Source organism: Pinus tabuliformis, chromosome 5_2 (genome assembly GCF_031772625.1).
Source record: "Pinus tabuliformis cultivar Carrire ecotype Pingquan chromosome 5_2, CPIR1, whole genome shotgun sequence".
Taxonomy (NCBI): Eukaryota; Viridiplantae; Streptophyta; class Pinopsida; order Pinales; family Pinaceae; genus Pinus; species Pinus tabuliformis.
In genome coordinates, this window is record NC_142306.1 from 193514084 (window position 1) to 193541294 (window position 27211).

Below are 27211 nucleotides of genomic sequence, written 5' to 3' on the forward strand. Positions count from 1 at the left end.
CATTAAGTAGTTAGTTAAAAAAAAATTGGTTGGAATTTTTTATTAATTAATTATGTTAGTTGAAGTTTCTAAAATATATTTATTAATTAAATTTAGTTATATAACCAAAATTTAAATAATAGGAAAAAAATTATTATTTTTTCTATCTAACTTTTCTCTAAAAACATTATACAAAATTAAGTTTAAATTTTGTTAATTTTCCGTTGTGGATATTTGTTAATTTTGTTGTGAATATTATGTTTCCGTGAACAAGGAACACCACACAACATAAATGACATAAGGAGCTATGCCAGAAAATTATTTATTCAAACTAAGATTACAAAATATAATAGTATGCACCATAATGTTTCGAGATAGATTTAATTGAGTAAGTGCCTCATTTCTTACTTGTTAAATATAATGAACCATTTGTGGATTCCAAGAGAGCCATCTAAACTAATATTTCAATAATTTTGCAAAGGACTATTGTATATAAATGACATATGCATCCAACAACCTTTTCATAGAGATGCTAAAGTAAACTTTCTTAGAAGGCCTGCCTTTGTCTCGATCATAGATATTTTCTCATCGAGCTTTTCACAAGTGTTTTCACAAACATCATTGTCCCAAACATAAATCCTTTCACAAGTGTTTTCACAACATTCACCGATACAATGATTCTATATGTACTCTAAGTTTTTCTCATCTTAGCAACAACTTACTGATAAAAGTCATTCTCCCAAGTGCTAGTGATATCTTTAGCTAGTAGATACCTCATAATTTTCATGTTCAAATTTATTTCATGCCATTTATAAAAAAACCAAAGAAATTAAACTTCTTTCCTATGTACCTTCTACTTGCAAGGATTGTTATTGTCCTGGGACATTTATGTTAGTTTAACTTCTTGAATTTAAGTTCCTTCTCCATTCCTTAGAAGATATAAACAAAGTCAAATATCAATTCTATTTCATTGTCCATATATTTCTCTTGATTTTTTCCTTCCACAGTCTCCCTACTTTTCCTTTCGGCGTTCCTTTGCACCTCTTGGTGCAAATGCTAGTTAAATATTTATCTATTTTAGCGGTGCAGGACAATTGACAATTTCTATAGTTTTATATGAGGATGACTTGCAAGTAACTGTACTCGAACGAAATGATATTTTAGTCATTGCTCAATTTGCAACTAACTGTACTCAAATGAAATGATCTTTTCATCAGTTCTCAATCATCTTTAAGAATGTTTTAGAATCAAACGCTTTGTGCATCAACAAATCACGTATGGAAATAAATGGCATTAACAAACTAGGTTTTAAAAGCTATCATGTGACATTATAATAAACTACTCTCACATCTCTTTTGTTTTTCCTTTTTGACGGTCTTATGCGAAGAAGAATATTATTGTTATGCTCACTCATTCGATTAGCAAGAAATTATTCATTTTTAAAACTAGCATAGATTCATTTTAATCATGAGTTTAATATGAGACTATAAGGGTAAAATTTCTTCAAATGAAAACTTATTTTAGAGTGCAAAAAATAATGTGTAATTTTTTATTGTTTAAACTCTATTTTTGAATGTTATAGAGATTACATAACATGTGCATTGAGTTATTTTATCACCCCCACATTAAACTGGTTTTATTGTTATTAATATATTTTTAAGTATACATAAATATTAATTCATATTAAAAGATTTTATTTATAACCCACATTGGATATTATACAGCATCAAAATATTTTATTTTAACATTTTTTCCTATATATAGTTTTATATATTTTAACAATTTTGATTCTATATATAGATTTATAGATTTTTTCTTGACGATCTTCGAGTTCTTCCCCAAATTTACATGAGAATGCATCATTGACCTCTTTCCATTTCATCTTGATGTCTTTGTCTACAATCGGCTTGGTGTCTTCATAAATCGGAAAACTCGTAGACACTCACTCAACTGTTGCTACAATTGCGCTTTCGTCTGTGTCCTTTGACCCTGCCCTTTTGGAGGCCACTAATCCTAACTTGCTAAGAGATGGATGAACAACTACAGTATTTGAAAACATGGCAACATGAATGGCAAGAAATATGTCAGTTAAAACCAAAGAAAACTTGAGGGACGACATGCAACATACCTAGGGAACTGCTAGAAAGAATTGCGCAATTTTCACTGGGAGGTCTGAATATTGATTGCCGGAACTGTGCAAAGGGTATTTCGTACTCTTGGGAGGTTGGTTTACTGCTAGAATTGTGTAATGCACAATCAAAACTGGCCTGCTGGGTGCTAAGATTATGTAATACACAATTTTAGTTGGCGAGTGTTGCAAGCCCAGGGATTGCATTACACAATTTTTAGGGCCAATAGTCGCTGCCTCTGAGAATTGCACAAGGCAAGATTGGAGGGCAGGCATTGGATAGAATTGCCCATTTTCTAGGAGAAAGGAAGAGCCTTCCTTCTCAAAATTCTGCATTGATATCTTGGTGAGGCATCTGGGCCAAGGTTCCCGAACCCGCCGATGGGCAACTAAAAGAAAATGAAGAAGTGAATGCATGGTGATACTGAATGTAAGTAGGAGTGAATGATCATGCATGAAAATAGTGAATGCACGATTCAGAAAATGGAACGACATGCATTTGTGCAAAATGAGTCACTGAATCAACGATTATTCTTGCAAAATAGTTGCACGCATGCAATAGTAGTAAGATGCTAATGAAAATTGAAATGGTGCTTGCACAAGCTAACATGCATGCAAATGACATCAAGCATTCACATAAATCAAGCAGACATCACTCACACAAGCCAAAACAAAAAAAGTGACAGAAATACTACAATAGACAAGTTAAGTGGACTTACCCGGGAATAACTGAGCTGGATGTGTCGAAGAATCTTAAATGTGATGTGGGATGTCAAAGCTACAATTTCAATGTGAAGAATGACATATGATGCATCGAATAAATAATTTTGAGGCTCATGACGTGCATGCCACAAATCTAGGTAAAAGCGACACTTGGAGCAAAGTTTCTAAAATGATCTTTACATGTAAACTCCAACTCCTAAAAATAGCTACCTAAAATCGAGGGATGCTTTTTGCATGTTGCTTTTTGCTATTTCGAGAAAAATCAACCCACGCATGCAAGTCAAGTTTTCTCGGTCCCAGGTGGAACCGATCAACCTGAGGGCACATGACACAACCTGCTTGACTGAGGGGAAATTTCGTGCAATTTCTGGGAGGAAGTTGGGTTGGCTATCCAGAGGGGTTGCACAATTTCTGGGAGGAGCAGCTGACTACTGCCCAAAATTGTGCAATTTATTGGCTGAGTTGTAGTGCTGGGCCAACTTGTGCAGTTTTCACTTGGAAGGTTATATAACAGGATTGCGTTGTTTTTGAGCCCAGCAGGCTTCCGGTCAGATTTGCGCAATTTCTGGAGGGAAGACTGGTCCCCCTCTAGAATTGTGTAATTTCCTGAGGGAGCTTCTTAGCTAGTAGGTGGACCAAGTCTAGAGAAGCAATGTGAGGGGAGTAAAGCAAGCTATGATGCACAGGCTAGCTAGCTGCAAGAAAACTAATGAAGCTCATGTACTTGATAGTGCAAGACATGCTGCTGAGGATGGTTGGTAGGGAGGTTCCGAAATGAAGCTAAAGAAAAATTTAGGAGGGTTGTTGTAGCTGCTACAACGCATGGTGACACATTGGTAGAACTCTAGCTCTTTAAAGGGACCTTGTTCGTTGAAAGAAAGTCTAACACCTCCAGAAGTATTTTTTATTTCTCTGCTCGTATTGGTTTTTACACTTTCTTTATTGTAATATGTAGCATCTGCCAAGCTCCTAGTCAATTGACACACATTCCAAGCCAATCCAACACATTTGTTTCGATTGGGGATGAGGGGTATATTTGTGCACAAGAAGTATAGTCGTCAAAGTTTTAGTTTCATCTCAAGTGTTGCTCCACTCCCAACAAGCCTAGACAATACCACGGCGGAGTCACCAAGGAACACAAGCATGACTCCACTACTAGCAAGCCTGGTTAGTAACCCGGCGAAGTTACTTGCATCACCTCTCTGCGTAGGAAGCCTTTCTCTTCATTTGCCTAATTCATTTTTCATCTTTTCAAAATGTTTCACATTTCATTTTTTTCATTTCTCATTTTCATAACTGTGTAGAGCACTCATTCATTTTAGAGGTGGAAGAGGGATCCCAACTTATTGAGAGTAGAAGAGGTTGTTCCTTGAGAGAAGTAGTTTATATATACCACTGACGTGCTTTTTGAGGTTTTTCCCCTCACCTTAATTGATCCAAGTGGATGTTGGTGGCCACCCACCTATCCAATTTGGACCCCCATAACTGTTTCTTTCATTTTTTTAGTTTTCGTAATTGTAGCACAATTTACTATATTTAGTTGTTTTTCGGGTCCTAAACTTCCGAAGCCGTTTTAAGGCCCTAAACGATGTTTTTTGGGAAAACTGGGAGTAACATGGGCCATGGACCAATGTTGCTCTTCCAAAAGTTGTAATTCTCAAATAGATCTTGCTAACGAGATATTGTACGCGTCAAACGAAGATCGTATGCCAAAGTTACGACCCCGAGAAGTTGATGTACCAATTTACCCAAACGGGGCCCACAGTTTTTCGTTTCATCTTCTAGGGTTAGGTATTTGGATGTTTAGGGTTTCCATTTTTTCTCTAAATAGGTCTTCGAGCCTCATTGTAACACGGTTCAAAGGCGTGTAGCCGCCACATCTCTTCTCAGAGATAAGCTACCATCACCCTAGCTGGTTTATTTCCATTTCTGTTTGTAAGAATATTTCAGTATTTTACAGTAATGAAATGAAGTATTATTTCCACTGCATCTTTGTGTATATGGTTATCTCTGTATTTTGTTGCGTTCCTATTTTAATCCAGATCACTGGTATCAGAGTAGTCTGCTTTTTCTCTGTTTCTCTTTGCATGTCCCCAAAAACGTCGGGATATAAGGAGTTAGGGCTTGAACTGGTCGAACCTTTGCAAGACTAGCCTAGCAAATACCGACGGCCTCCCATGGCAGATGAAAAGAAAGACATGGGGGTAGAAGATCCTATCAAAATCTTGCTCGAGGAAGCCCTCGAGCGGCAAAGGAACACGATTATGGATAGCTTTGCACAAATCCTTCAGCGATTACCTAGAGGTGATGCATCAGCTTCCAACAGCTACTCTGGAAACGTCACACCATTTAAGGTAAAGGTTAATTTTGAAATCCCCATCTTCGAGGGTCAAATAGATGCAGATGCCATAGATAAATGGTTAAATCTACTAGATGGGTATTTTTCTATTCATGAATTTTTGAGTTGGGAAAATATTGTTTTCACTCTTCTCAGAGCAACCCCCCATGTCAACGACTGGTGGGAAACCTACTGCGAGCAGAAGAATGAAAGTACGGGCTCACTATTTTCAGCCGCACCCAGTTGGGATTCATTTCAGGATGCCATCAAGGAGTAGTACTACCCTGTTAAAATCTATGAGGACAAATACATAAAATGGACCACACTGCAGCAGGGACGAGACCAAGAGGTGCTAGAGTTCACAAACGATTTTCATACCCTTCGCACACAGTTGGGTATCAAATATTCTAAGCTGAATCTGGTACTCAAATACAGCGGCTACCTACACAGATACATCCAAGACGAGATGGAGTTCTTAAACATCCCCTCGCTCGGCACAGTGTATCGATACGCTATCAAAATCAAGCAAAAGTTCAAATAGAAGAAGTGAGACTTTGGATCTGCAAATCTGAAGACCAAAGGACAAAGCGAAGTTGGGGTGACCCAAGAAAACCCACCTAAGCTGCAAGAAAAGAACAACACCACGAAGTCAAATAAGGACACAAGAAAGTGGTGTGAGTTCCACAAGAGTCCCACTCATAACACAAGTGAGTGTCGGACCAAGTAGTCGTTGGTGGCCGAGTTGAAGGCTTCAGAATCAGATGCATGTTACGACCCTGAGTCAGAACCCATCAAGGGGAATGGCAAAGGGAAGTAGATCATTGATGTAGAACCTAGCATCACTGTTGCCACTGCCAAGATCCAGAAGAATGAGCCCGAATATCTAGAGGAGGGGGAACGTCTTTTCCACTCGTATATGTGGGTGAAGGGTTCACCTCTGAAATTCATTGTCGACAGTGGTAGCCAAAAGAACCTCATTTCAGTAGAGGTTTTGAAGCAGTTGGGCCTACCGACTACACCACACCCGCAGTTGTACAATATTGGGTAGTTTCATGAAGGACGATATCTCAAAGTTCTCCAGCAGTGTTTCCTTCCCTACATCATCAAGCCCTTCACAGACGAGGTATTGTGTGATGTTACAGCTGTGGATGTTTGTGATGTACTATTAGGCCAACCATACTTGTGGAGGCGACATGTTGTGTATGAGTCAAGGCCTAGCGTTGTCATTATTTCTTTGGATAATTAATTATACAGGATACTGGAGGTAGCCCCACCTACCGCCACCTCTTTGATCTCTACTAAGAAAGGCAATCATCTCCTAGACTAGGAAATTCATTTTCTGTTTGATTCGCTCCCAAAGTAAGGGGAAGATTGTCACCACATCCATGACCCCCGCGAAGGGTTCCTCCATGCAGCATCAGCAGCAAAGGAATACGGTCATGACAGAACATAGGAACAACTTCTCCTCACCCACAGGGGTACCACACAAGCTTCAGGTGGGCAACAAAGTTTGGTTGCATTTGTAGAAAGAATGCCTTACAAGAGCCCATCAGAAGCTCCGACCACGCTGACATGGTCCTCACACCATTACTAAGGCTATGGGAAATAATGCTTTGGAGCATAACAGTCCTCCATTCCTTCGCCTGCACCAAGTGTTCAATGTGTACAACCCTCAACCATGTTTCCCACCATTACTAGACACATCTAAGATTGCAGAACAGCTCACCAGGGACCATGTTCAACAGATGGGGGAACTCAATGCAATGGGGACCCTTGCCTCCTAAGGGGGGAGGAATGATCCAGGTGGTGTTGGTGGCCACCAACCTATCCCTTTTGTACCCCCACAACTGTCTCTTTCAGTTTTTTAGTTTCTGTAATTGTAGCACAATTTACTATTTTTAGCAGTTTTTCGGGTCCTCAACTTCTGGAGCCGTTTTGAGGCCCTAAACGACGTTTTTTGGGAAAAGTAGGAGTAAATTTGGTCCATGGACCAATGTTTCTCTTCCCAAAGTTGTAATTCTTGGATATATCATTCTAATGAGATACTGTGTGCGTCAAACAGAGATCGTATGCCAAAGTTACAACCTCGAGAAGTTGATGTACCAATTTACCCAAACGGGGCCCACAGTTTGGTGTTTCATCTTCTAGGGTTAGGTATTTGGATGTTTAGGGTTTTCCATTGTTTCTCAACAATAAATAGACCTTCAAGACTCACTGTAACATAGTTCAAAGGCATGTAGCCGCCACATCTCTTCTCAAAGACAAGCTACCATCGCCCTAGCTGGTTTATTTCCATTTTTGTTTATAAGAATATTTTAGTTCTTTACAGTAATGAAATGAAGTATTATTTCCACTGCATCTTTGTGTATATGGTTATCTCTGTATTTTGTTGCATTCCTGTATAAATCCGGATCATTACTCTCTTTGACTGAGCTGAAAAGGATTAACACAAAAACAGTCGATTAAAGTAGGTGACACTAGTTAGCACGCAAGCATTGTGTTTTCACCAAGGTTCACTTCGAACACTACATATTTTACATTGATGTATCATGGACTAAAGATAACAAGTTCTTCATACATAGTTAGGAAAATAGATAACAAAGTATTGATAATTGCATAAGTCCTCTTATACTTTACCCACATTGTTTCAAGTGTCATGCATGGTTTCATGTGAAGCTAACCTATAGATGAAAAACAGGAAAAAAAACACAAAACAAAGAAAAATAAGAAGTAAATGCGAAGAAAAAATGGGTAAACAAACAAGCAGGCAAGAAAATAAACAAGTAATGAAAGTAAGTAAAAAAGCATGCAAGGAAAAAAACTAGAAGAAAATACTACTCCTAATCCTAATCTAATATTGCATAGGGCTAATCACATGAAGCGATAGGTCCAATGCACCCACCGACGCGTTGTTCGACCCATGTTTGTGAAGGCATGGTTCATGAACAACACATTTGTGCGAACCAATAAAAATGAAATATATAACAATGAAGAGAAGCACACTCCAAGTTTAAATGTGTCCACATACCATAATTGAGTGCAAGTGCACGACGTGTAGTCCATGGACATATCACGTTGTTGTGTGACATTGCATATAAATTTTAAATATACACATACTCTTGACTATGAAATGCAAGAAAACGAAAGAAACAAAGACAACTTATGTCGTGCACGTGTGCTTGTTATGTAGGATTCCTCCAATGCATGAGCGATGGTATCGTGTATTTAGAGTGGAGGAAGCATAATCTGTGTATGAGATTGACCTTCAGTGCATACAGATGAGTGATGAGGAACCTTCTTGTTTCAAGAATTTCCCAATCGGAAGTGAAACCAACCTCATGATAGCAAGGGCCTGACATAAGCATCAGCTCAGGCTGAATTGCCTCAATAGTCTGTGGGGTTTTGACTTTGTCGATAGATAGATCATCATAAATATGTGGCTCCGAAAAATCAACTGGAATATAATCATCATCATGATCGAATATGGGAGTAGATATATCACGACAGCTACAATCAACAAGATCAATGATTTCATCGGCATCCTCATGATCTAATGAATCAAATAGAGGGGTAGATGAGAAGCAAACAAATTCACCCTCTGCGCTCTAGAAAGGCTAGATGAAAAATCAAGTTGATTTTCAGTGAATACTTTATCCTCTCTATTGTTGGATGATGGACTAACATCTGGTGCATTCTACAAATGATCAATATAGATTCATCTGTACATGGAGATGCACATGCAAAATCGGATGGAATAATCACCAAATGAGGCAAGAAAAAATGGAGGAGGCTCAGACAGAAGGGAGTCATGCTTCACAGAGGATTGATGCTCATGCTCTGAGTCATACTCTTCATGAATGACAGTGCAGGTTGGTTGTGCAACACCAACTCTGTCAATAGGTTGATCCTCATTCACAACTAGTGTAGAGGTAGGAATGGAAGAACACAAGACATTGCAATCTGAACGATCAACAAAACATGAAGACAAAGGTTGACGTAAAATAGTCATGTGAGAACCCATGGGCTTTGTAGCCAGATCTACGCGAAAATTGACAGAAGTGATGTTGGGAGGATGTGACATTTGAATGGATGTGTGTGCTTGTTCTCCCACATCACTCTACAGTGGTGGAGCTATTTTATGAGTAGACAGCGGACAGTCACTTGTGACAGCGACAATGTCCATCTGTTATTGCACAAATCCATCACTGGTGTATGTTGAGCAGGGTTTGGGCTCGAACTTCTTGGGATTGACTGATTTGTTAAGACAATATTCGAACTTGTCCCAAAGATATGGAAATTTCATATGACTTTTTGGAGCTTGAAACTGTAACACACATAAACATTCCCAAAATTCCATAGCAGACTCATGTCGGGCCTTCCGTTGTTGTAATATTTTTTGGTCAAATATTCTGGATCAAAACTTTGGAAAGTAGATTCAATGAGATCACATAACTACTCAAGTGAGTGCATGCTTCCAGGAGGCAGACTACAACACCACCATTGTGGGGATTCGTGAAGTGTATATGATAGCAGCTATTAGGTCCCTATAATACTAGTGATTACCCCATTACTATTGTAGTTATACCCCTTATTTATATTTTTGTGCCCCTATTACCCCCATATTGTTATTTCTGTGGCCCATAGAATCCCTCTATTGTTATTTTTGTGGCTTTATATTATTATTGTTAGGTCGGCTGGATTATATTGTGACTCCTTAGACTCCTATATATAGAAAGGAGGTTTTGTCATTTGTATCATCCAACAATTGTTCATTTATGTAATGTAAAGGAGGTTTCCCCCTCGAAGAGGCTGAATTCTAAGGCGTGGATCTATCTTTTCTATCTTTTCTTGAGCTGGTTTCATAACATTTGGTATCAGAGGTTTGGATTATAGGGTTTCGCTGCTCCAAACAGGTCATCGTGGAATTTTCGCTATAACTTTTTTCTGTGACGTTTCAGAAGTCGCAAAAAAAACCCATTTGAGAAGAATTGGCGCTGAACCTTGGGTCCGAATTTCAGAGATTTTTGCGCGATATTTTCGGAAATGTAATTTGAGGAAGTTGGTCTTTTTGCAGACTCCTGAATTACATTCAAAACAGGTGACCTGGGGAAAATCGTCATAACTTTCTCTCTGAGGATTGGATTAAAATTTCGTAAAAAGGTACAGAAAGAGGACAGACTGTAGTTTCTTGTGTGCATGTTTCAGATCCAAAGGTCAAAACAGTGACTCGTGACACGTCGTACAAGTTCGCTCTACTGAACTAGTCTATAAGAAAGTCACTGTGGGAGATTTCACATAACTCTTCCTTGGAGAATCCAATTTGGGTCAGACTTGTGGCATTGGAAAGATGACACAGAGGGTTACTACAGCTCACAAATTCAGAAGTAGATGATTGGAAAGTACAGAGATACATCAGACGCAAGATCGAGCTCCTACAAAGTGAAAAAAGGTGTGTAGATTTTCTTAAATTTTTGCTTAAGCTTGGTTTGAAAATTTATTTTGAAGGAATTCAAAGGGCATAGTAGAGAATTATTATCGGTAACTGATGCCTCGAGGAAAGAAAATGCAAACACCTAGTAAGGAACCTGAAAGCTCTAGCATGACTCATGAAGAAGAGGAAGAAATGCAACATGATATATCAAAATTACAAGACCAAGTGCAACAACTGTCCCTTGCACAAAAAGGAACAGAATCTAAGATGGATGGTTTAAAGAAAGATGTAGAAGCTAAGATGGACTATTTAAAGAAAGGTGTAGAGGCTAAGATGATTGACGTGGAAGCTAAGATGGATGATTTGAAGATAGATTTCAAGACAGACATGGATGAATTGAAGATAAATATGAATAAGTTGCTACAAGAAATAGTCCCTAAGGGTGAAAGGGTACTAAAGGAAACTCATGATGAGAACAAAAGAAATGTTAATCATGATTCCATAGACTCTAATGTTGGATCAAAGACTCACCATGTTCCAAAAATCGATATGAGGAAGTTTGATGGCAAGGATCCCGCCACATGGATATTACAAATGGAGCAATTATTCGATCTCAATAATGTGCAAAACACACAAAAGGTACGTATGGCAACTTTATATTTGGAACCAAATCAGTTTGTATGGTATCAATGGCTTTGTTCTCGTAAACAGTTTATCACTTGGGCAATTTTTACGGAAGAATTGATAGCACATTATGAGGATACAAAAAGCAACACTTTTTTTAGCCAATTGATAAGTCTCAAACAAAAGGGTTCAATAATGGAGCACATTGAGGAGTTCCAAAAATTGAACATAAGGGTAAAATATATTCTAGAGGAGCATAGGATTGATGTGTTCATAGGGTCTTTAAAGGATAATATCCAACATGATGTGCGCCTTTGGGAACCTGATTCATTAGAGAAGGCATTCAGGTTAGCAAGAAAAATGGAAAGCAAAATTATGGCAACTAGGAAGCATACCATTCACAACTATAAAGACGGAAGTGTTGTTGCCCATAGTCTTCCACAACCTACAAGGTTGACACCACAACAATGGGAAGAAAAAAGAGTGAAAGGGCTTTGTTACAATTGTGATAGCAAATACACTAAAGGTCATAAGTGTGCTGAGAAGAAATTATTCTACATAGATTGTGAAGAGGAAGAAGAAAAGGAGCAAGAAAGGTCAAAAGAAGAGGATATATTTCAGGAACAAAGCCTAGATGAAGAACAAATAAATCCGACCATATCTTGTAATGCATTGGCGGGAATTACCACTCCTCAAACCATCAAGATAGAAGGACAAATAAAGAAGAAAAAGGTAATAGTGTTGATTGATTCAGGAAGCACCCACAATTTTATTCATTGTAGGGTAGCAAAAGAATTGAATTGCTTCCTATATCCAGCACCAGAGTGTCAAGTGATGATTGCAAATGGAGGAACAATAAATTGTTCTGGAAAGTGCCATAATATCAAGCTATCCATGGGAGAATATGTATTGACTAGCCCAATGCTTTCCATTCCAATGGGAGGTGATGATGTTGTACTAGGAGTCCAATGGCTACAATCCTTGGGTACAATAGCTTTTAATTTTCAAGAAATTTTCATCAAATTTTCTACGGAAGGAAAGGAAGTTGAATTAAGGGGTATTGCAGGGAAACCAGGAAAGATAATCAGCTCTAATGGCATGACAAAGCTTCTAAAAAAGGAGCAAAGAGGTGTAATTGCACAATTATGTTCGCTAGATGTTTCCACATTGGAATCATCTATTTCTCCAGATCTCCAAAAAGTCCTGGACAATCATTCCAAGGTATTTGAGACTCCCAAAGGTCTCCCACCTATGCGTGATCATGATCATGCTATTCATCTGATTCCAGGAAGTGTTCCTCCAAACATCAGGCCGTACAGATATCCATATGTCCAAAAAAGTGAAATTGAACGTATGGTTACAGAAATGCTAGAGGCTGGTATAATTCAACCAAGTCAAAGTTCTTTCTCAGCTCCAGTAGTATTGGTGCACAAGAAGGATGGATCATGGCGCATGTGTCCAGATTATAGGGAGCTCAACAAGCTCACTATTAAAGATAAGTTCCCCATTCCTGTCATTGATGAATTACTGGATGAATTGCATGGATCAATTTACTTCACCAAGTTGGATCTTCGTTCGAGATATCATCAAATCAGAATGAAGATTGAAGACATTCCAAAAACGGCATTTAGAACTCATGAGGGTCATTATGAATTTTTGGTCATGCCTTTTGGCCTTACCAATGCACCTTCAACATTTCAAGGTTTGATGAATTCAATTTTCAAACCATTCCTTAGAAAATTTTGTTAGTATTTTTTGATGATATACTAATCTACAGCAAGTCTTGGAAGGATCATGTTGAACATGTTGACAAGGTGCTACAACTATTGGAGGAGAAACAATTATATGCAAAAAGATCCAAATGTTTCTTTGGAGTCCAGGAGGTGGAATATTTGGGTCATATTGTATCTCATGAAGGAGTTAAGGTAGACCCTAGCAAAATTAAAGCCATTAAGGAATGGAAAATCCCCACATCCATAAAGCATCTGCGAGGATTTCTTGGGTTGACAGGGTATTATCGCAAGTTCGTTAAGAATTATGGGAGAATAGCAGCACCTCTAACAACATTATTGAAGAAAGATTCATTTTCATGGACTCCGGAAGCAACAAAGGCCTTTAAACATCTTAAAGAGGCAATGTGCCAAGCACCAGTCTTAGCTACACCGGACTTCAAAAAAACCTTTATTGTGGAATGTGATGCTTCAGGAAATGGAATTGGTGCTGTTCTAATGCAAGATGAAAGACCCATTGCTTTTGAAAGTTTTCCAATCAAGGGAAAGTTTTTAAGCAAAGCTATTTATGAGAAGGAAATGTTGGCAATACTCCATGCACTTAAGAAATGGCAACCCTACCTAATGGGAAGACACTTCAAGGTAAAAACGGATCATGATAGCCTTAAATACTTTTTAGAACAAAGATTATCCTCTGAAGAGCAACAAAAGTGGGTCACAAGGATGTTGGGTTATGACTTTGAAATCATCTACAAAAAAGGGAAGCAAAATGTGGTGGCAGATGCACTCTCAAGAAAGGATGAGGATATGGAAGCATTGTTGTGTGCCATTTCTATTATCCAACCAGATTGGATAAACGAAGCAAAGGAGGAATGGAAGAATGACGAAGAAGTGTGGGCACTTATTCGAAAGCTACAACAAGATTCCAGTACTTCTGATACATTTAGCTGGCAAAATGATTCGTTATGGTACAAAGATCGCTTATACCTCTGTAAGAATTCCCAGCTAAAACAAAAGATTCTTATGGAATTGCACACTTCTCCCTTAGGAGGGCACTCAGGATTTTTAAAAACTTACCACAGGGTTAAGAAGGAATTTTTTTGGGATGGCCTTAAATCAGATATTCAAAAGTTTGTGGCGGAATGTTTGGTTTTCCAACAAAATAAAGTTGAAACAATTAAGACACCGGGTCTATTACAACCTTTATCCATTCCAAGCCAACGTTGGGAGGAGGTTTCAATGGATTTTATCACAGGTTTACCCAAGTCTGAGGGAAAGAGTGTCATCATGGTGGTAGTTGACAGACTTACCAAGTATGCACACTTTTGTGCATTATCACATCCATTTAAAGCCAGTACAGTTTCTACTGCATTTATGGAAACAGTTCAAAAGCTACATGGAAACCCAAAGATTATTGTAAGTGACAGAGATCCCATTTTCACTGGAAATTTTTGGACAGAATTATTTTCTTGTCTTGTTATTCAGTTAGCTCATAGCTCATCTTATCATCCTCAATCTGATGGGCAAACTGAGATAGTAAACAAATGTTTGGAAGGATATCTTCGTTGCTTTGTATCTGATAAACAGACATAATGGGTCAAATGGTTGCCTCTGGCTGAATGGTGGTATAACACTTCCTTCCATACAGCAACAAAAATGACCCCATTTATGGCACTTTATGGGTACCAACTACCATCAATCACATCATATTTAAGAGAAAATTCTAAGGTTCAGGCAGTGGAACATCACATCGAACATCAACAACAAGTCCTCCAACTCTTAAAGGATAACCTCATGTTGGCACAAAATAGAATGAAACAATAGGCAGATCAACATCGCAGTGAAAGAAGTTTTGATGTAGGTGATTGGGTATTCCTACGGCTACAACCATATAAGCAAATGTCCCTAAAACAAGCTAAGAAGGATAATAAATTATCACCAAAGTATTGTGGTCTGTACAAGGTGTTGGAAAAGATTGGTACTATGGCATACAAATTGGAGCTTCCTACAGCTTCTCGAGTGCACCCAGTTTTCCATGTTTCATGTTTAAAGAAGTTTATAGGCGACAAGCTCCCAGTTCAAACAATATTGCCAGAACTTGACGAGGAAGGAAAAATTATATTGGAACCAAAAGTAGTCACAGAAACAAGAACTCGACAGCTACGAAATCGATCAATTTCAGAGTATCTTATCAAGTGGAAGAACTTATCCGCTGAAGATTCCACATGGGAGGATGAGAATTTTATGCAGAAGTATCCAGAACTGCTCAAGCGTTGAGGACAACACTTTTTTGAAGGAGAGGGGCATGTTGGGTCCCTATAATACTAGTGATTACCCCATTACTATTGTAGTTATACCCCTTATTAATATTGGTGTGCCCCTATTACCCCCATATTGTTATTTCTGTGCCCCATAGAATCCCTCTATTGTTATTTTTGTTGCTTTATATTATTATTGTTAGGTCGGCTGGATTATATTGTGACTCCTTAGACTCCTATATATAGAAAGGAGGTTTTGTCATTTGTATCATCCAAGAATTGTTCATTTATGTAATGTAAAGGAGGTTGCCCCCTCAAAGAGGCTGAATTCTGAGGCGTGGATCTATCTTTTCTATCTTTTCTTGAGCTGGTTTCATAACAGTAGCGGACTAACCACTTCAACATAGAACTCATCTACATTATCAAGGAATGCATAGAAGTCTTCTAAGTACTTAGGTGAGGCTACTTCGCCTTCACCATCATATGTGAATTTGGATAAGAGATCAAAAAACTCCCTTGTGATGTTAAGAGGTTCGACATGCCAAAGACGTCGTGGAGGGATGAGTGTAATAGAATCCATGATAGATGTGCAAAGGTTAGAAACAAGATGAGAGGACACAACTTGTCATCTGGTCCTCCTTTTACCACCAGAAATGTTGATGGTGCTAGACCCACCAACATGTCAGGCGATCTCCCCAGTAAGAAGTCCCAACTAGACCTCAGACCATTTGGTGTAAGAATCCTAGCAGTGGGTCGTACAGTATCACCTCGACCATGGTTTTGCATAGAGGAAAGTAAGATATCCCTGTTGGTAGCAAGGGTGTGACATATGCAGCAAGTCAAGGAAGGTGCATAAACGTTTCTAACACACGGAGGGTAAGGTGAGTGCACCCCTTGGAAACCTGTGAAAGCATGGAGTTAAGAAGGGAACACACGAGCAAATATGCATCAGAAACTGGAAGGCAAGTAAGCTAGCAATCCAAAATGATGGTTAAACCAACATCACATTTCAATACGATTCATACATACATATAGAGAAAGAGTCTATACAAATAAGCGCAATCAAACAGATACATATATCATTAAGAGTAAACAACATAGCTGAAATATGATACAAAATATACATGAAACATGTTGGCTTTATTATATTAAGAAGTGAATGTTCCAATCATACAATACAACCATGACCAGCCACTATTTTCGACAGTGGAACATTACAGTCACTGTCATTCGCTCCTCCAAAGAGATATACTAGCTCTACACAGTGGATAAGCCAAGGCTCATTATGATACTCTCCAAGCTTTCTGTAACTACTCCTATCGGAAGCTTGGCTGACCAAAAGCCTCTAAAATGAGTTATGAGGGACTATATATAGCAAAGGGTGGGGTGGCCCTCAAAATTCCCCTTTGTGACTGTTCATCTACCCTCATGAGTCTTCATCTATTGTATGACTGTTACATCCAACTATTGACACTTGAGCTTCCACTTGACGAGACCTTACATACAATATAGACTTGTACCCATGCAATACAAATAGGCTTGAGAAAGCCATGCAAGACATCACTATGACTCAGACAACTATGGGAAGACCAGCTCTTCGACATCCTCACGATGGTCGACAGTAGTGAACTGATGCCATGGTTGGTAGTCCATGATGGTGTCCATGTACTCTGTGGTGACATCTTGCTGGAAATGAACTCCTGCCTCTGCAGAACCCAGGTACACTGCTTGGGCTCCTCTGTCCAAATCGACTGATAACATGCACATCATTATGTTGAGTATAGCTGGATGAGAAACATACTAATGCATGGTGTCTACACTCATCACCAAGTCTGCATCGGTGTCTATGTGCATCAACTCGTCAAAGTACGATTCAAGGTCCAGTTGGACTTGTACCTTTGTCTTTGCCTCGATGAGTGTCCCAATAGATAGGATCACATGTGCATGCACAACAACATCCATACTCCTGAATACCTATGCATGGGAAGCCTGCCAACTAGTGATGAGCTACGAGATTTCTTCATAGTTCTGGATCTGACTTTGGATGCATGCATTCAGCTCGACCGCTCTCGCCTTCATCATCTTGGGAAAGTGTAACAAGGCTCCCTTGTATCTCATTTTCCATGTTTCCATGTAGTCAAAAGCAGTATGTAAGTTTGAAAAGATACATGCTCTCTTAACGCATCGTTGCTGCCAACTATTGAGATGGAAAACTGCCTTATGCACAGTACCAAACTTGGAATAAAAGGCCTGCATGATTTTCTCATGGGACAATACTTCATCTAGTATCAACTTCTTCAACTCCACTTGGGTGGATGTTGTAACCAATTCTCCTCCTTGCTTGGCCATCTGTAAATCCTTAGTCATTTGCTCGTTCTCAACTATCAAGAAGAAAACACTCGAGCTAGTGGTTGCGGCATATACTCTGGTAGCATCGGCCAATGCTGCTATATCCTTGCGCATGTCAGACATGATCACTCATTCTTCAAAATATTTAGCGGATACAGTGTTGTCATCCAGAGTATACACTCGGTGTGATTGCACAAATCTATGTTGCGACTCGTTGAATGATATGTTGTGCATCTCCCCTTCCAGATTGTCTCTAAGGATCTCAGTATCTCATTTGTCACTTGGGACTTTCTGTACTTCTGGATCTAGTGAAGCTGGTGGGTCGACCTCTTGGTGGTAAGGAATGAGGTCGACGTCTTGCTCTAACTCTTGCTGCTCCATATTTGTATCCATCTGCTCAAGTGCTTGTTCAATCTCTTGAGCGAATTCCTCCTCCTGCGACTGCTCACCCTGTCTGCTTGGTGCCAACTGTTCAAATGAGTCTACTACCCATATGGGAGAAATTTCATATTTCTATACATATTGTGCCCCCTATTGTACCTGTTGTTGTTGCCCTTCCTTCTCTTTTCTGCACAGGTCTAGTTCCTTCCAGAGTTTGAACTTCAACTCATGCAAATCCTTCATTGTTTCATCCATCCTCTATTTTTCTCTCTACCTTGTCCATTCCTTCTGTAGCGATGTTTCCTTCCAAAGCTACTTTCTATACAATTGGGTCTGATCAAAACTTGCACCTTTGTTCTGCCTCCGCACTATCGATAATCTTCCTCTTTCCTTTGTCGCATGTTGGTATGTTTCCCTTTGCTGTTGTTGCTCTCCTAGATGCTGCTTCACAGTGCTTCGCTAAACATTCCATAGTGATGCCGATCAGTTCATTGGGCCTGGGGAAGAAGTAACAATATCTCCATGGGTCTTCCTCCACCCGATGACATGCCCCGTTGATCAACTGAAATTGTTCTCTCACGCAATGAGATTTCACAATACAATGTGGTTCATACGGATTGAATATTTGGACGTTGAAAGGATATTTCCTGATCTCCTATGTTTCGACATCCACATGCTTGAGGTTCTGTATCTCATACAACCCAATATGCAACAAAATTGTAGAAATTCCCATTGTAGATCAACAGATTATGCAATAGACTAAAGAAAAATACAAGATCTACTTCTACAACAAACTTTGCGGAAGCTTAATCAAATATGAGAAAGATCAATGAGAACACATATAACTGAGAATGAGAAATCAATCACACATAACACAGAAGAAATAATCTGGGGAAAGCCTTAGCCTAAAATCCCAATCTCTGTATTATCATACAAGTGGAAATATGTTCAAGTTACAAAAAGAATCAGCTCACAAGCTATCCTACTCTCTCTGCAATGAAACAATGCTACTCATAGATAGTCAAAGGCTTCTCCAAACCTTCTCCTCTGCCCTCCAAGCCTCCTATTTCCTTGCAGAGTTTTCCTTGGGGTCCAGTGTTGCTACCTGTGTGAATTGGCCTCTTCACACACTCACTAACCTCTGATCTAACTGCGCAATCCTAAAGGAGATAATTCCTTCTGCATGAATGAGTTTACTATATAGGGAAAATCCTCCAACTGATAGTACAATGTCCCTTCCTCTGATCTCAACTGGGTCTCTGACTGAAGTGACATGCATGAGTTATTTATGAGAGAATATTCAGTTATCTCGAGCGCAGCAGTTACATGCATGCAAGCATTAACTAACTGAACTCACAATTAATTCCACAAACTATTGGAACTAATATAACTGGACTTAACTCAATTAACTGAGCTAACTAATTACAACACAAATTACAACTCATCCTTATCCCTTTAACTGATGGATAAATTCCTCAATCAATGGAGAAACTATTGCATGTCTTCACATAGACTTCATGTTTGATTTTCTTCAACAAATTAACTCAAGATGAATTGATTAATTATTTTACAAACAGCTGCTAAGTTCAAATTCAAACTTTTCTTCTCAATTTTAGTTCAGGGACTAACTAAAATTAGGAATCTAACCTGAAATGCTATTTATAGCAATGTTATTTTTAGCACTTCCATTTTTAATTCCTTGTTGCTATGTCCAACACTGGTACCCGAACTGTTATTTATAGTAGTGCTATTTTTAGCACTTCTATTTTTATCATTTATTGTTGCTATTTTGAACACTCCCTTTCAACAAGAAAGGCATTCAACTCGAACTCGATCCTGAACCTTCGGAATATTCTACATGCAACACTTCTCCCAAGTGTTGTTGCTCCAGCAACTTTAGAAACAAAAAAATCTCCCGACTGACCTCCCTGTTGGGCTAGAAACATCCTCTGATGCTGAAGCTCCCTTTGCCATTGACAAGTACTCCCTCTGTGACCTTTGAGCTACTAGAACACTGCATGCATCTCTCATCGTTGTACACCTCTCTATGCCATCCTACACTGGTGCAACACTCATGTGCCTCTCGCGTTGTTGCAGCCTGCTAGCTTTGCACGGTCTAGATTCCTGCACTGTAGCTCTCTCTACTGCTCCATCCACATCTGTGTCTACCCACTCAGCCAGTCCTACTACTCCTCATCAGGGCTCTCGTAGAAAGGTCTAATCAAAGAGGTTGCATAGCTCAATGATCCTGCCCCTATTCCAGCCTTGTTGGAACCATCACTACACATTGCCCCATCTCCTACCTAGAGGTATGGATGCATGTGATAATTCTGCACACCTGGCTCGAAATTTCCCCTACTGCAGGTCTCTGCATGAGTGGATGCATCCACTCGGTCTCCTCTCAACTTCTCTAGTTGTGGCTGCTCCACAACCTCCTGAAGTTGCTTCACCAATTGTGGCTCCTCCACAATTATCTGAGACTTCTTCTAGCGCTGCATGTTGAGAGGAAATGTACTCTCCCTCTCAACCACCAAGTCTCCATTAGTTTCCTTGCTCCTCAAGGCTTTTCATGCATCTTGAACCTCAAGAGCATACAGGTTCTTGACTCGTGAACCAATCTGCTTCCCTTGTCTCGTGGTGATGTGTCAAAGGAAAACCTTTTTCTTACTGAAGACTATATCATAGCCTTTGTCTTCCAGCATTGCGATTGACACCAAATTTTTCCTCAGTCCTCGTACATACTTTACATCGGTCAAGGTAATGCGAGCTCCATGCTCTCTCTAGAAAACAATCGTGCCTACACTTGAGACACTATACTTTTCATCATTACCCATCGCTATGAGTATCTAGAGATCTTTCTCCTCCAAGGTACTGAACAAACTCTTGTCACCGGTCATGTGGAAAGAAGCTCCACTATCAAGAAACCAACCACATCCCTCCATGGATAAAACCATGCATGCGAAGAGGGTGAAATCCAACTCGAACTGTGAGGCCAATGCCTCACCTTCAGATCCTTCATTGGATCCCATCTTGGATTTCTTCAATGGACAATTTGTTGCAAAATGGCCTACCTCATGATAATGGAAGCATCACACTTTTGTTTTGTCAAACTTCTTCCCACCATGGAAAGAACCCGATTTGGGATGAGAATCCTTCTCCCTCCCTTTCTTTTCCTTACTCGCTAAGGTGAAAATTTCTTCATACTCCTTGGATGAAGAACCATCTCTGGTGCTTCTTATTATCTCCTCCTGCATCAGATCTGACCAAAGTCATTCCAAATTTGGTATTTTCTCTCTTCCATTTATCGAGTCTTGCTATCTATGCCAACTCTTAGGAAGATCGAGGAGAGCAAGACTCACCATGTCATCATCAGCTATCGTGATCCCTACACTTCCAAGCTTATCCCTGCAGGTGGTGAGCTTGTTCAGATATGTAGAGATCATGTCGCCCTTTTCACACTTGGTTTTCCGAAGCTTGTCTTTCAGCGCCATCTTCCTCTGATCGTTGTTGTTTTTATATAAATCTTTCAATGTTTTCTACGTTGAAAACGTGTGTCCTTCCCATGGAGACTCGAGACTATATGGTCTCGAACTCCCTCCAGAAGGATTCTCCTCGCTCTAGCCACACAATTCTTTCATTCCACCAATTATGTAGCATTAGCCGCTGCTATCTTGGAGATTCTTGATCAATGAAGTCCTTTATACCGTTATCCTATAATACTGTTTCCATGTGATCCTTCCGGGCTATATAATTCAAGCTGCCATCAAGGGCATACTCGAGTCTTAAACCGTTGAACGCCATTGGTGAAATTGAGATGTGATAAGAACTTGATTTCTATAATCAGGAACTTGAAACTTTGAACTTCTCCCTTCTTTGTATATTGTTCTTCGCTTTGATCAACTTGGCTCTAATACCATGTAGAAATTCCCAATGTAGTTCAACAAATTATGCAATAGACTAAAGCAAAATACAAGATCTACTTCTACAACAAACTTTGTGGAAACTTAATCGAATATGAGCAAGATCAATGAGAACACATATAACTAAGAATGAAAAATCAATCTCACATAACACAGAAGAAATAACTTGGGGAAAGCCTCAGCCTAAAACCCCAATCTTTGTATTATCATACAAGTGGAAATATGTTCAAGTTACAAAAATAATCAACTCACAAGCTATCATGCCATCTCTGCAATCAAACAATGCTGATCATCGATAGGCACAGGCTTTTACAAGCCTTCTCCTCTACCCTCCAAGCCTCCTATTTCCTTGCGCATTTTTCCTTGGGGTCCAGTGCTGCCACCTGTGTGAATTGGCCTCTTCACATACTCACTAACCTCTGATCTAACTGCGCAATCCTGAAGGAGATAATTCCTTCTGCATGAATGAGTTTACTATATAGGGAAAATCCTCCAACTGATAGTACAATGTCCCTTCCTCTGATCTCAACTGGGTCTCTGACTGAACTGACATGCATGAGCTATTTATGAGAGAATATTCAGTTATCTAGAGAGAAGCACCTACATGCATGCAAGCATTAACTAACAGAACTCACAATTAATTCCACAAACTGTTGGAACTATTCCAACTGGACTTAACTCAGCCAACTGAGCTAACTAATTAAAACTCAAATTACAACTCTTCCTTATCTCTTTAACTGATGTATAAACTCCTCAATCAATGGAGAAACTATTGCATGCCTTCACATAGGCTTCATGTTTGATTTTCTACAACTAATTAACTCAAGATGAATTAATTAATTATTTTACAAACAACTGCTGAGATCAAATTCGAATTTTACTTCTCAATTTTAGTTTAGAGACTAACTAAAATTAGGAATCTAACTCGAAATTATATGTATAGCAATGCTATTTTTAGCACTTCCATTTGCCATTCCTTGTTGCTATTTCCAACACTGGTACTTGAAATGCTATTTATAGCAGTGCTATTTTTAGCACTTCCACTTTTAGCATTTCTTGTTGCTATTTTCAACAGGAATAGTGATCCAAGGTGCCTTCTTCTTCCGGTGCAACTTAGCTGACAGTCCTGCGGAGATGTGGTATGATACTTCTTACATGACGAGCTTGTCCATGGAAAACTTTGGCAAAACATGCGGAGGCTTCTCCACACCATATATCTATATGAATATGTCGGACGGTGAGGCATACCAATCCGCTATCTTGATCAGTGCCTCCATTGATGCCTTTGACATGCAAGGTGGGTCCTGCTAAAATATCATCTTGTACACTGGGTGAAAAAATGATTTGATAGCTCTGTGATAAGTCATCCAAAGCTTCATTCCGAAAATAGTTTGCAATAAGTTTTGACAAAGGTTTCCACCAATGTCCATGCCCACTTCATGCCTGGGAATTCCTTCTCAGCACATATTGCATCCAAGATGTAAGCAGACATGTATATTTCTGCTTTCTGACCTTTCGGTGGCTGCCGAGCTCCTGATACCTATTCCTTCAGCCTGTGAACCAACATATCAGACCAGTTCCATGCTTTACCTGCACTGGCTAGTTGGTCCAAGATGATCACCCAACCTTGCGAGAAGGTCTCCGTGCTCTCTTGGCCATACAAGCGACATGAAAAGATGACCAAGTATTCATATGCCTTCTGTAGTATCTTCGTCTTGTAAATCTTGTTAGGTGTCATCCTGAATTTGGTCGGCTCCTTTACCCAGTTCTTCAAAATATCCCTGGAGTTGGCATTGTTGTTGGGTATGTTGAAGGGTGTCTCCATGGTGATCACTAGCTTCCACAAATGGTACATATGTTGATAATCCTGTGCCCTAAAGGTACCAATCTCTGTCTCACTGACACTGCTCAATGTCATTGTCTCCGGATCAGTGTGCGAGATCCAATGTATCATGTCCATGCATGGGAATGTGGGATACCTACATGCAATCTGTATAAGCCGAACTTGTGAATGTTCACATAGACTTGTTGGTCTTCGAAATCTTCCCCAAATGTGCTTGAGAATGGATCGTTGAACTCTTCCCATTTCAACTTGATGTCTTTGTCTACGACCATATTGGTGTCTTCATAAATCGGCAAACTCGTAAACACTCGCTCAACTGCCACAACAGTTGTACTTCCATTAGTGTTCTTTGACCCTGCTCTCTTGGAGACCATTGATCCTAACTTGCTGAGAGATGGACGCACACTTGCTATATCTAGAGACATGGCAATATGCATCGAAAGAAATCTGTCAGTTAAAACCAAAGCACACTTGAGGGATGACATGCCACATACCTTGGGAATTGCTGGAAAGGATTGTGCAATTTTCACTGGGAGGCCGGGAGACTGACTGTCAGAACTGCGCAAAAGGTATTACAGACTATCGGGAGGCTAGTTGACTGCTGGAATTGTGCAATGCACAATCCAAACTGGTTTGTTGGGTGCTGAGATTACGCAATGCATAATTTCAGCTGGCAAGTGTTGTAGGCCCAAGGACTGCATTGCGCAATTTTCTGGGCCAGCAGTCACTGCCTCTTAGAATTACGTAAGGAAATAATGGAGGGCAATCACTGGCTAGAGTTGTGCATTTTTTGGGAGGAAGGAAGAGCCTTCACTCTCAAAATTGCACAATGTTATCTTGGTGAGGCAGAGTCTAGGCCAAGGTTGGCTAGACCTGCCAATGGTCAACTTAAAGCAAATGAAGATTTGAACACATGGCGATACTGAGTGTATGCATGAGTGAATGACCATGCATGCAAATAGTGAATGAAATATTTAGGAAACAAAACATCATGCATGTGTATGAAACGAGTCACTGAATCCAGGGAAAATTTTAAGAACCCCCCCTAAATTTATAAATATAATAAATGGGCGAATCTCCATGTTATATAGGAAAAATGGAAGGCGATTTTATCAATAATATAATATGTATATATAATTTTTTGGCGAATCTCTCACCAGGCATGGCGAATATTTTACTCAATTATAAAATCTTGTAAGGTCTTGGCGAGTCTTTCACTAAATAATAAAACTTTGTAAAGTCCTAGTGAATCTTAGCATAGGCTACATGCTGGTTTAATTCCCCCATTTAAATAGGCTACATTCCAGGTGAATACCATGTGCCATTTTGGTGAATACCATGGGTCAATACCATGTGTCATTTTTATTTTTATTAATTCTAATATTAGGGTTAATAATGGTTTTTTGCATGGTATTAATAACAATCTAGTCCATGGTATTTGTCCCATAGTATTTTGGCCATAGGTTTAACCTAAATATAACCCATTTTTTGAGTGTTCATAAATATAAGGTGACTTATGGAGTAAATGTAAAAAAATGTTTTATTTGTTTACCATACCTCGCGTTTATTTATATTTTTATTAATTTACCATACCTCTTTTACAAATATTGTATTTGGCCCATAGGATTCACTTAAATAAAACCTCTTTCTTGAGCCTTCATAAATAGAACGAGGGTTATGGACTAAATGTAAAAAGAGGTTTTATTTATTTACGGTACGCCTAGTTTATTTATATTTTTATTTATTTACCATACCTTTTGAGTAAGTATAAAAAGACATTTTATTTATTTACCATACCTCCACTTTACTTATATTTTTATTTGTTTACACCCTTACATGTATATAAGGTGACTTATGGAGTAAATATAAAAAATGTTTTATTTATTTACCATACCTCTCATTTATTTATATTTTTATTAATTTACCATGCCTCTTTTATAAATATGGTATTTGGCCCATAGGGTTCACTTAAATAAAACTTATTCTTGAAAATGGCGAATGGATTCACTTAAATAAAACCTATTCTTGAAAATGGGCGAATGGAAGGTTGTAAGTCCTAATTTCAAGGGCTAAAGTTACCTTTTTTACCCTCTCCCTTAAAATAAGGTGGGCTATTTGAGGTGATTTGTAAAAATGTACTATGATACAAAATATTCGCCCACTAAAAATTTAAAACCCCTTAATTTCGCCAAAGGGCGAACATTTGCCCCTAAAATCATCCTTGACTGAATCGGCAACCGTTTGTGCAAAACAACAGTGTCATGCATGCGACAAGAATGAGATTCTAACAAAAATTGAAACGATGCTTGTACAAGCTAACATGCATGCAAATAATAGCAAGCGTTCACAGAAATCAAGCAGATAACACTCACACAAGCCAAAACACAAAAGGCGATAGAAATGTAGCAAACGACATGTTAAGCGAACTTATAAGGAAATAGTTGAGTTGGATGTGTCGAAGACTCCTGAATGTGTTGTGGGATGTCAGAGCTCCAAAATCAATGTGAAGAATGAGCTCTGAAGTGTTGAATAAATATGTTTGAGGCTCATGATGAGCATACCACAAATCTAAGAAAAAGCAACACTTGAAGGAAAGTTTCTAAAACGATCTTTGTATGTAACCTCCCGCTGCTAAAAATAGCTCCGTAAAATAATGGGATGTTATTTGCGTGTTTCTTTTTTCTATTTCAGAAAAAAGTAGCCCATGCATGTAACTCACGTTTTCTTGGTCCCGGGTGGAACTGGTCAACCTAAGGGCACATGCAATAGCCTTCTTGACTAAAGGGAAATTTTGCACAATTTTTGGGAGGAAGACGGGCTGGCTATCTAGAGGAGTTGCTCATTTTCTAGGAGGAGCAGTTGCCTGCTGCCAAGAGTTGCGCAATTTTTGGGCTGAGTTGTCCTGCTGGGCCAGATTGCACAAATTTCACTAGGAGGGAAGTCTGACATGATTGTGTAGTTTTTGAGCCTAGCAGGTTGCGAGTTAGATTTGCGCAATTTCTAGAGGGAACTCTTGTTCCCCACCAGAATTTCACAATTTCCTCAGGGAGTTGCTCAGCCAGCAGCTAGACCAAGTCCGAGGAGGCAGCCTATGAGGGGAGTGAAGCACGCTATCATGCATAGGCTGGCAAGATGCTAGAAAACCAATGAAACTCATGTACTTGACAGTGCAAGACATGCTGCTGACAATGGTTGGAAGGGAGGCTCCAAAATGAAGCTAAGGAAAAATTTTGGAGGGTTGTTGTATCCGCTACAACAAATCTATAATCTCATTATTAATATATTTGATAACTTGATAAGAAAGCTTCAAAGGAAAAAATTAGTAACACAACGAAAACACACATGGTTCAACTATATGTTGGGATGGAAACATTACAAACTTTTTCTTTAATAATAGTTAAACAGTTGGACGGAAACATTACAAACTTTTTCTTTAATAATAGTTAAAAAGTTTACTTCATTCTCCGATAATGATGATTATCAGAAGGACTAAAGAGAGATAGATTA

General features: G+C 39.1%; 1 pseudogene; it reads right to left on the reverse strand.

The window, feature by feature from the left end:
• The window catches only part of LOC149158230 (putative CoA ligase CCL9 pseudogene), a 58973-nt pseudogene extending 41290 nt beyond the window's left edge, over positions 1–17683 (reverse strand).
• Between the last annotated feature and the right edge of the window lie 9528 nt (positions 17684–27211).